Genomic DNA, 9,240 nt, shown 5'->3' with positions numbered 1-9,240 from the left:
ACCCCTATGCAATCCCTAATTTACTCCTCAAATGCGCATGGCGCTCTCTCACTTCGGAGCCCTGTTGTATTTCAAGGAAACAGTTTAGGGCCACATATGGGGTATTTTAGTATTTGGGAGAAATTGCACTACAAATTTTGGGGGGCTTTTTCTCCTTTTACCCCTTATGAAAAGGAAAAGTTGGGGTCTACATCAGCCGGTTAGTGTACAAAAAAATTTATTTTTACACTAACATGCTGGTGTTGGCCCATAATTTTTATTTTCACAAGAGGTAAAAGGAAAAAAAGACGCAATTTCTCCTGAGTACGGAAATACCCCATATGTGGACGTAAAACTACACGGAATGTAATAAGGGGTACAGTGAGCATTTACGCCCCACAGGTGTCTGACAGATTTTTGGAACAGTGGTCTGTGAAAATGAAAAATGTAATTTTTAATTTGCACAGCCCACTGTTCCAACGATCCGTCAAATGCCAGAGGGGTGTAAATACTCACTGCACCCCTTATTAAAATCCGTGAGGGGTGTAGTTTCCAAAATGGGGTCACATGTAGGGGGTCCACTGTTCTGGCACCACAAGGGGCTTTGTAAATGCACAAGGCCCCTGACTTCTATTCCAACCAAATTCTCTCTCCATAATCTCAATGGCGCTCCTTCTCTTCTGAGCATTGTAGTTGACCAGCAGAGCACTTGACGTCCACACATGGGGTATTTCCATACTCAGAAGAAATGGGGTTACAAATTTTGGGGGGCATTTTCTCCTATTACCCCTTGTAGAAATGTAAAATTTTGGGGAAAACCAGCATTTTAGTGAAAATTTTTATTTTATTTACACGTCCAACTTTAACGAAAAGTCGTCAAACACCTGTGGGGTATTAAGGCTCACTGTACCCTTTGTTACGTTCCCTGAGGGGTGTAGTTTATAACATAGTATGCCATGTGGGGATTTTCTTGCTGTTCTGGCACCATAGGGGCTTCCTAAATGTGACATGCCCCCCAAAAATCATTTTAGAAAAACTCACTCTCCAAAATCCTATTGTCGCTCCTTCCCTTCTGAGCCCTCTACTGCGCCCGCCGAACACTTGACATCCACATATGAGGTATTTCCTTACTCGAGAGAAATTGGGTTACAAATTTTAGGAAAATTTTTCTCCTTTTACCCCTTGTAAAAATTCAAAAACTGGGTCTACAAGAACATGCGAGTGTAAAAAATTAAGATTTTGAATTTTCTCCTTCACTTTGCTGCTATTCCTGTGAAACACCTAAAGGGTTAACACACTTACTGAATGTCATTTTGAATACTTTGAGGGGTGCAGTTTTTATAATGGGGTAATTTGTGGGGTATTTCTAATATGAAGACCCTTCAAATTCACTTCAAAACTGAACTGGTCCCTGAAAAATTCAGATTTTGGAAATTTTGTGAAAAATTGGAAAATTGCTGCTGAACTTTGAAGCCCTCTGGTGTCTTCCAAAAGTAAAAACATGTCAACTTTATGATGCCAACATAAAGTAGACATATTTTACATGTGAATCAATATAACATTTATTTGGGATGTCCATTTTCCTTATAAGCAGAGAGTTTCAAAGTTTAAAAAAAAAAGCAACATTTTCTAATTTTTCATCAAATTTGGGATTTTTTCACCAAGAAATGATGTATCGACGAAATTTGACCACTAACATAAAGTAGAATATGTCACGAAAAAACAATCTCGGAATCAGAATGAAAAGTAAAAGCATTCCAGAGTTATTAATGCTTAAAGTGACAGCGGTCAGATTGGCAAAAAAGGCCTGCGTCCTTAAGGTGAAAATGAGCTGCGTCCTTAAGGTTAAGCATGTATGGAATAGGCATAAGGCTATCCTTCATATAAGATATGGATAGGTGTAAGGCTATCCTTCATATAAGATATGGATAGGTGTAAGGCTATCCTTCATATAAGATAGGGATAGGCATAAGGCTATCCTTCATATAAGGCAGAGATAGGTGTAAGGCTAACCTTCATATAAGATAGAGATAGGCATAAGACTATCCTTCATATCAGATAGGGATAGGCATAAGGCTATCCTTAATATAAGATAGAGATAGGTATAAGGCTATACTTCATATAAGATAGGGATAAGCATAAGGCTATGCTTCATATAAGATAGGGATAGGCATAAGGCTATCCTTCGTATAAGATAGAGATAGGCATAAGGCTATGCTTCATATAAAATAGGGATAGGCATAAGGCTATCCTTCATATAAGATAGAGATAGGCATAAGGCTATCCTTCATATCAGATAGGGATAGTCATAAGGATATCCTTCATATAAGATAGGGATAGGCATAAAGCTATCCTTCATATCAGATAGGGATAGGCATAAGACTATCCTTCATATAAGATAGAGATAGGCATAAGGCTATCCTTCATATAAGATAGAGATAGGCATAAGACTATCCTTCATATAAGATAGGGATAGGCATAAGGCTATCCTTCGTATAAGATAGAGATAGGCATAAGGCTATGCTTCATATAAAATAGGGATAGGCATAAGGCTATCCTTCATATAAGATAGAGATAGGCATAAGAATATCCTTCATATAAGAGAAGGCCAGGGACTATTCATAGTATTCAGAATATTCGGCAGACTAGATGGGCCAAATGGTTCTTATCTGCTAAAATGTTGTATAATACAATGTTTTTCAAACAGCGTGTCTCCAGCCATGGTAAAACTACAACTCCCAGCATGCCCGGACAGCCAAAGGTTTCCTGCTTTACAATAGGGTAGCTGAGATCAGGGAAGCTCTGTCAATACATCGGTACATGTACATGTAATTTAAAGATACGGTCCCACATAGCGTATTTGATGCAGCTGCGTGTTTGTTGCTGCTGCGTATTTTGCTACCAATTGACTTCAATGGGTAGGAAAACACGCAGCTGCATCAAATACGCTATGTGGGACTGTCCCTTTAATGTGTCTAGCACCTATATTTCTCTCACAAATACCTTCTATCTGTTGCTCACTTGGTTTGTCATTCTGTGCTTTTGAGGGGGGGGGGGCGTCCTCACTCTGCATGGCTTATCCTCCTTCCTGAGTCTGCTGTGCTGTGTTGGTTCTCTTCATCCAATCACTGCAGGCTGCTCTGTAACCTCTTCCTCTCTGTTTTCATGCTGCAGTCTGACAGGACCGGAGTCAACACAGAGGAGTGCTAGTCCTGCCCTCACTTCCTGGACTTTATCCCAGCCTTTGCTTCAGCTGGGACAAAGATGATGCTACAGTCGGACAAGATAATGTTCTGGATAGTATGGGGACCCTTGGTGGTCTTTTTTTTACAAGCCATGATTTCTATAAAAAATAAAAAAAGGAGATAAAATTCTCTTATAAAGTATATTAGAAAGGTTAATGTTTTGCAAAGATGTACAACATATAAAAAGTTTTTGAATCGCACAGTGCCCATTTATATGTATGTAAATTACAGAGGTCCTATACGTTGGTGCTATATGGAGAAGCACTATAGCAATGTCATATAGATGTGCAATATGTATAATGTGTACAAATGTAAATGTATAGTCAGCTTGTTACCAACCCTCTATGTTAGAAGGGTACCCGGTAGAATAAGATGACACAAGGCTGTCCCTGCTAGGACCCTAAGTCATTATCTGTGATCAGCCGAGGAACCTGACAGTAAGTGTTTCATACTATTACCCCACAAGAGAAGAAACTATAGGGCACCCATGGAAATCAATAGACTGCTTGTATAATTATTGAACATCTTGGATCCTCTATAGCAGTGGTCTCTGAATTGTGGACCTCCAGATGTTGCAAAACTATAACTCCCAGCTTGTGGCCCTCCAGTTGTGGCAAAACTTCAACTCCAAGCATGCCCAAATAGCCGTTGGCTGTCTAGGCATGCTGGGAATTGTAGTTTTTCAACATCTGGAGGGCCACTGTTTGTTGACCACTGCTTTAGAGGAAGGCTATTTGATGGAGGGACCCAATGAGGGACTTTATCCTAACAAGACTTCGTTCACGCAGCGGAATTTTCACAGAATTTCTGCCCAGAAAATTTCCCGCAGACATCCTGCAAATAGCAGGAGCATGCAGGGGCTAGAACCACTCTGAAGTGCGCTGTCCCATAGACGGCAATGCATTTCCGAGCTGATTCCGTCAATAGGATTGACATGTCAATTTTTTCAGCAAAGGCCAAAATTGGTATTTTCAGGGCAGATATTTCCGCCGTGAAAGTTCTGCCGTGTGCAGGGTGCAGCAGAATCCCATTGAAAACAATAGGAGTCTACTGCAATGGAATATCCGAGTGGAATTATTCCACCGGATTGAGCTTGGAAATTTTGCTGCGTGAACAAGGCCTAACTAAGAATTTTTGAAGGAAAAGTTCACACAGGACTGAAATGCTGCAGATTTGATGCAGATTTGTTGCCGATTTTTCTAATTAACTTTCATAGGGAAGTCAATCCGCAGAACTTCAGTCCTGTGTGAACATACACTAATATGGTATTTAAAAATACGGTAAGTTTTATAAACCATAAAGGAGTACTCTGCCTACTTAAATGGGCACTGTCAGATCCCAAAAAAATGTATACGTTGTAACTGATAAAAATGTAAAAAACCTTTTGTAATATGGTTGATTACATTTTTTTTTTTAATATTTAAAGGAGTTACTCCTAAGAATAGGGGATAAGTGTCAGATCGCAGGGGATCCCATTGCTGGAGCCTCCAGCTCTTTGCATGATGTGACAGTCAACGCGCCCCTCAATACATCTCTATGGCAGAGCCGGAGACTGACGAATGCAGCACTCCAGCTCTCCCATAAAGATGTATTGAGGGGAATATGACCGCAAAGTCATTCTGTGGTCGGGCACGTCCCTTGCCGCTGACTGCCGTGGCCCTGTATGGGAGATCACGGGGGCCCCAGCGGTCGGACCCCCTGCAATCTGAAACTTATCCCCTATCCTTAGGGGATAAGTTTTCATATCCCAGAGTACTCCTTTAATAAAGAAAACAGCTCCTGAAAATCCCACCACTAGGGGTCCCCATACTTACTGGAATACTAACCAGTCCTGCATCAGACTGGTCCATGAGTGATGGACAAGGCTGCATGAGCAGACACACCAATCGCCTCCCACCACCACAAGCAGGGACACGCCCCCTTCCCTGAGAGGATTACTAACACTGTGAGCTAATGAAAAGAGGGATTTTTATAATAAATATAGGTGATAGAGGCATAAAAAAAATTTTTGTGGGATCTGACAGGTACACTTTAAGTTACTGTTGTATTATTCAGTTAGATGTGATGGCACTTCCTATGTAACTATATCTCTGAATATCATATACACTCAGTCTTCAGTCAGCTCCCATTAGTTTTACCCTGTAACTAAAGATCAGTACTGTAATCCTTATGGGACCCTGGAATCAATGTTATTGTGACGTCCTTATGGGGACAGGTGTAATCACAGTATCATACAGATAACACAGAAACAGGATACATAACATGAAGCCATTATTTTTCTAAATGGGAACTGTCAAAACCAATGAAGTGATGGTAAAGGTGTTAAAGTGGAAATCCAGGGAACTGAACTTAAGAAACTAATTCCATATCCACAGGATGAGTATCTAATTGCATGGCGTTCCAACTATTGAGACCCCCCATGATCTCCATTGAAGGACCCCATCTAATAACTAGTTCTCGGCACACTCTTGCCACCATTTTTCTGGATGAGAGCAAGTGACGCCCCCCTTAGCTAATCACCGGCTCCAGCAACGTCCCGTCGCAACCAGTGATTGGCTTAACAGGCTGTCACTTGTGCTGGTCCAGAAAGGTGGAGGCCAGATAAGTTAAGTTCCCTGGACTACCCTCTTTAAACTTTATGGAGACCTCCAGCAGAAATGGCAGAATATCACAAAACTGGAGTACAGAAGAGCAATATGCAGTTCAGCAATAACGGCTGCATATGGCTTCATACACAGAACAAAGTTGTGTGCACATGGATTGTACAATGCCATAAAGAGTCCCTATGGGTCCATGTGATGTACTCTTAAATGCATAAATCAATAGTACAAGTGAATATAAGAAACTTTTTGATGTATCTTATCAGATAAAAATGCATCTTTCTCCAATAATCAGGCTCCTTTCCTCCTTCCCCCCTCCCGTATTATAATTTAACGCCTTAACGACCACGAGCATATATTTACACTTTTGCCTGCTTCCTTTATGTGAAGCGCGATCAGGAGCTGAGCGCGCTTCATACCCGGCAGGTCCCGAATGCTATCAGCAGCCAGGACCCCTGGCTAATACCGGGCATCGCCGATCGGGCTGATGTCCGGTATTAACCCTTTAGACGCCGCGATCAAAGTTGATCGTGGCGTCTAAAACGGGAGAAAACAGTTGCCGGTTAGCTTAGTTGGCTGTTCGGACCACCACGGTGAAATTGCGGCGTCCCGAACAGTTGAGAGGACAGCGGGAGGCTCCTTACCTTGCTTCCTGCTGTCAGATGGTTGCTCTGCTGCTCCATGCCTGAGATCCAGGCTGGAGCAGCAGAGCACTGATAACACTGATCAATGCTATGCTTTGGCATAGCATTAAACAGTGTATGCAATCCAAGGATTGCATGGAATAGTCTCCTATGGGGACAAAAAAAAAAAAAGTGATTAAATGTGATTTAACCCCTTCCCCAATAAAAGTTTGAATCACCCTCCTTTTCCCATAAAAAAAATATGTAAACAAAAATGAAAATAAACATATGTGGTATCGCCACATGCGTAAATGTCTGAACTATAAAAATACAATGTTAAGTAAACCGCATGGTCAAAGGCGTACACGTAAAAAAAATTCCAAATTCCAAAATTGCGTATTTTTGGTCACTTTGTATACCCTAAAAAAATATGTACCAATAAAAACTTCAGATCACGGTGCAAAAAATGACCCTCATACATCTCTGTATACGGAAAAATAAAAATGTTATAGTGGTCAGAAGATGACAGTTTTACACATACTAATTTTGGTGCATGTAGTTATAATTTTTTTAAAGTAGTAGAATAAAATAAAACCTATATAAATTAGGTATCTTTGTAACCGAATGGACCTACAGAATAAAGATATGGTATAATTTTTTTACCGAAAGGTACACTGCATAGAATCGGTAGCCCCCAAAAATTACAAAATGGAATTTTTTTTTTCCAATTTTGCCCCACAAATATTTTTTTCAGGGTTCGCATTTGTGGTGAAATGATTGTTGTCATTAGAAAGTACAATTGGCGGTGCAAAAAATAAGCCCTCATATGAGTCTGTAGGTGCAAAATTGAAAGTGTTATGATTTTTAGAATGTGATGAGGAAAAAACGAAAGTTCAAAAATGGAAAAACCTGTGGTCTTTTTAAGAATAAGCTGCCCTGATTGTTTCTGGTCATATAACTTTTCTTCTCCTGGCATGTGATGGAACATGCTCCGACATTGCTTCTCCTGGATTCCATATGAAATCAGGTACATTGTGGACAAATAGCCATGGGCATATATTCCTTCATTGAGTCGCACTTAGCAAATAAGTTAATTAATAGAAAGTGGAGACAATGAGAGCCGTCTACATTCAGGAAAGAAAGACTGCCTGACCTTTAAGGAAATAGATTGAATAAACTAAGTTAGCGCACCTGAAGCCAGGAGACAGTCAGGTCGTCCATCACAGGTCACTTTACAGCCGATGCCGCTATTGATATATTGACTTCAGAGTAACCAAATAGTGTGAATTGTCAGGCTAAGTCTCCACTTGGTTTTTTGCACTGCGTTTTTAGGGATTTAAAAAATGCCTGAAAAATCGCCAGTGCAAGTGACGTCATCATGCGTTTTTTTCTTGCGTTTTTCCCGTTTTTTTTTTTTATTTGTGTGGAAATTGCACCTTGGCGTTTTTTTTTGGTACCCAAAATTTCTTGGGTACCAAAAAAAAAAAAAAAAGGATGCAGCAGTGATGCACATATACACATATTCCTGTTTCTCACAGAGAGCTGTGATGGAAATTTTTTTATTAAACGCAATGTATATATTTTATAACCCAATTTTTATAATTTTTTAATAAAGTGTGTGTTTCACTTTTTTTTAAATACATTTTTTACATTTTTTATGTAGTACTACTACTCCCAACATGGAACAGACTGTTCCATGCTGGGAGTGATAGTACCTGTACTATAGACATATATCGTCCATAATATAGCAGAGAAGCGAGGGGTCTATACAGCGCTCGCCTCTCTGCACTATACTCCGGCCACTGATGTCAACAGAAATTCATATTTCCCACTCAGAGCTGTGATTGGCCGGATGGTTTCAGCCAATCACAGCTCTGAGGAAAAGATGAATGAATGAGCGGCCGGCCCGGAGTATAGTGCAGAGCAGGGATGTGAGCGATGTATACAGCCGCTCCATCTCTGCTATAGACAGGGCGATCACAGCGGGTGTCAGTAGTGACATCTACTGTGATGTGTCCTTAAGCAGGCACTACTACTCCCAACATGGAGCACACTCTGCCTCATGCTGGGAGCTGTAGTACCTGTATTAATAGACAGATCGCAGCGAGTGTAACTTCTGACACCAGCTTCGATCTGTCTATTAATGTAGATACTACAGCTCCCAGCATGAGGCAGAGTGTACTCCATGTTGGGAGTAGTATTACCTGCAGTTATGGAAAGATCACAGTGGGTGTCACTTCTGACAGCCGCTGTGATCCTCCTGTATAATGTATAGATGCAGCGGCCACTCTCCTATGGTCCCCTGCACGTCCGTATATATACACATATTCCTATTTATCACAGAGAGCTGTGATTGGCTGGAACCATCTGGCCAATCACAGCCCTGCGGGAAATATGAATAAGTGTAAATAAACGTCAGGGCAGGGGACCATAGAAGAGCGGCCGCCGCATCTATATATTATACAGAAAGATCGTAGTGGGCGATCTGTCTATTAGTACAGGTAGTACTACTCCCATCATGGAACAGTATGTTCCATGCTGGGAGTAGTAGTACTAACTAAAAAAAAATGTAAAAAATAAAGCAAAAAAGTGAAAAACACACACACAATACATTTTTATAATTGTCGGCTACATTTTTATTTCCCCGCACACATAAATTGATCCCTGTTTAAAAAGTACTAGTTTTTTTTTTCAATAATATACATTTCGTTATATACAATTTTTTCCTTCACTACTGTATATTTTTGAAAAATTTTTTTTAATGGTATCCTACGAAATGTTATTAAAAACAGC

This window comes from Hyla sarda, chromosome 5 (assembly GCF_029499605.1).
Source record: "Hyla sarda isolate aHylSar1 chromosome 5, aHylSar1.hap1, whole genome shotgun sequence".
Taxonomy (NCBI): domain Eukaryota; kingdom Metazoa; phylum Chordata; class Amphibia; order Anura; family Hylidae; genus Hyla; species Hyla sarda.
The sequence above is the reverse complement of the archived record's forward strand: the minus strand, read 5'-3'. Positions refer to the sequence as shown.